We start from the raw sequence: 2,500 nt of genomic DNA, 5'->3' as shown, positions 1-2,500 counted from the left end.
CAATCCTGTGTTCGAGTGGGCGGTTTGAATTGATGGTCCTGCGGTAAAATGTGTGGGCGTGGAATGACTCCGAATATAAAATAATGTTTACGAGGGCTGAATTAAAATGTTCTCAGCTCATTAGGAAAAAAAAAAATCAAATATAAATGTAATAGCAGAAATGGCATTCACATTGGGTCTAGTGAAATGTTTATTTTCCAAATTCATCTCTTATATTACAGCTTTTATTGTAAATATAGTCAGAGAACATGCACAAAACTAAATCCTAAAGCCTCTGCATGACCCAAGGTCTGTGCATGTCAGCGTGCCTGACCTTGAAATTAGGATCGACCTTAGCCCCGCGGTTTTGATCCAGAGCGCCCGGGGTCACGGCAGCGGGAGGACGAGGTAGATGGAGTGGGGGGGGGAGGTGTTTGTGTGTGCAACTTGCTGTAGCGCATGATATTTGCGTGCGTGCCTTTTGCTAGCGTATTTTGCGTGAATGTTTTCTGCTTGCGTGCGGACGGCGGCGCAGACAGCCGGATATTCGTTAATCCTTATTTTTCTGTCGTGTCATTTCTTTAAATTCCTTGCTATTATAGTCTATGCATTTGAATTTCTTGTTCAGTTATGGCTATTTTTTTTCTTTTGACTACTTTCCTTTTCGTTTCTTTCTTTCCGCTTCCCTTCCACATATTTTCTATATTTTCATATGCCTCATTATTCTGTATATCCTCCCTCCCGCTTCCTTATTCTTTTTCCTTTTCTCAGCCTCCCTGTTTCTCTCTTCCCCCTCCCTTTCTCTGTTTCTTTGCCTGTCTCTCTGTCTCTGTTCTCTCTCTCTCTCTCTCTCTCTCTCTCTCTCTCTCTCTCTCTCTCTCTCTCTCTCTCTCTCTCTCTCTCTCTCTCTCTCTTTCTTTCTTTCTCTCTCTTTCTTTCTTTCTCTCTCTCTCTCTCTCTCTCTTTTACTGTCCTATCCTCTTTCCATTTCCATTCCCCCCTCTCTCACCCTCTAACAATTTATCTCTCTTACTTACCTCCCTGCATTTCTATAATACATTTTTTTTCTACCAGTCAATTAACTTTTTAAATCAATAATCATCTCCTCTGCTTTATGATAAATCCGAGGGCTGGTGTATATATATATATATATATACACATATATATATATACACATAAACACATAGGGTCAGATATTCACAATGTAAAACGAATCATAACCTTCACGTTATGTACTGAGCATCCATCGGCAAAAAAACAACTATGGATGAAGAGATAAAGTGTAGAAAAGATAAGATATCAAAAGGAAAGAGAAATGGATATGTAGAAAGAAAAAGAGAGGAGAGTGGGGAGATAGGAGAAAGAAGTGAGTGGGAAAGGGAGAGGAAAGTATTAAGAGTTAAAAGGGAGTAAGGTATGGAGGTAGAGAGGGAGTTAGTGGGAGAGAGTAAGAGAGAAAGAGATATAGAGAGGGGGGGAGGGAAGGAGAAAGAAAATGAGAGAGAGAGAGAGAGAGAGAGAGAGAGAGAGAGAGAGAGAGAGAGAGAGAGAGAGATTAATGACTGAAATGCCCCAAGTCTGTTGAAATGAAACCTTATAATAACATGGTATATTTATATGTAAGTGTGCATGTATATATATATATATATATATATATATATATATATATATACAATATATATGAATGTACGCATAATGTATATAAGTATGTATGATATATGTTTTATTAATACATACATACATACCCACATATATATCTATCTATACATATAGTGTGTAATATATATATATACACACATATATAAACATATATATACATATACATATATGTATATAATACTACTCATATAAATTTAAAGGTAAAGTGCGCACGCGCGCAAACACACACACATATAATTACACTGTACATTATATAAATAAATAAATATATATATATAATACTTTATATATGTAATATACACATAACATACATACACATTTATATTTATATATATAATATACATATGATATATACATATATATATACATAAATACATACACACACACACACACACACACACACACACACACACACACACACACACACACACACATATATATGCATGTATGTATATGTATGTGTATATGTATGTTAAATATATTATAGACATACACACACATACATATACATATATAACACACACATACACACACACAAAGGTTCACTACCATTCATCTAAAATAGTCTTCACTTTTAGGTATTCCACAAGAAATATTACTATTACTTCTTAGAGCACTATCATTACTGTGAAATTAATTGTCATTCAGTCACTGCCTCACGTGAATAATATTCAGGATGATTATTTATTACCATTGCTCTATTAACATCTCACATTTTTATATATTATTAGTTACATTAATGGTCATTCATTTACTGTAGGTAAATAAATAAACATGTCGATAAATAAACAAAACTTTATATTCCGCAACACCATTATCTTTACCAACATCATCAACGGTATTATTAGAATCATTATATATA

General features: G+C 34.4%; 1 protein-coding gene across 2 annotated transcripts in view; it reads right to left on the bottom strand.

Annotated features, from left to right (window-relative positions):
- The window catches only part of LOC125028136, a 19,796-nt gene that overhangs the window by 16,387 nt on the left and 909 nt on the right, over positions 1-2,500 (bottom strand). The gene's annotated exons all lie outside the window — the stretch shown is intronic.

Source organism: Penaeus chinensis, chromosome 8, assembly GCF_019202785.1.
Source record: "Penaeus chinensis breed Huanghai No. 1 chromosome 8, ASM1920278v2, whole genome shotgun sequence".
Taxonomy (NCBI): domain Eukaryota; kingdom Metazoa; phylum Arthropoda; class Malacostraca; order Decapoda; family Penaeidae; genus Penaeus; species Penaeus chinensis.
Note: the sequence above shows the minus strand (reverse complement) of the source record. Positions and strands in the feature narration are given on the sequence as shown.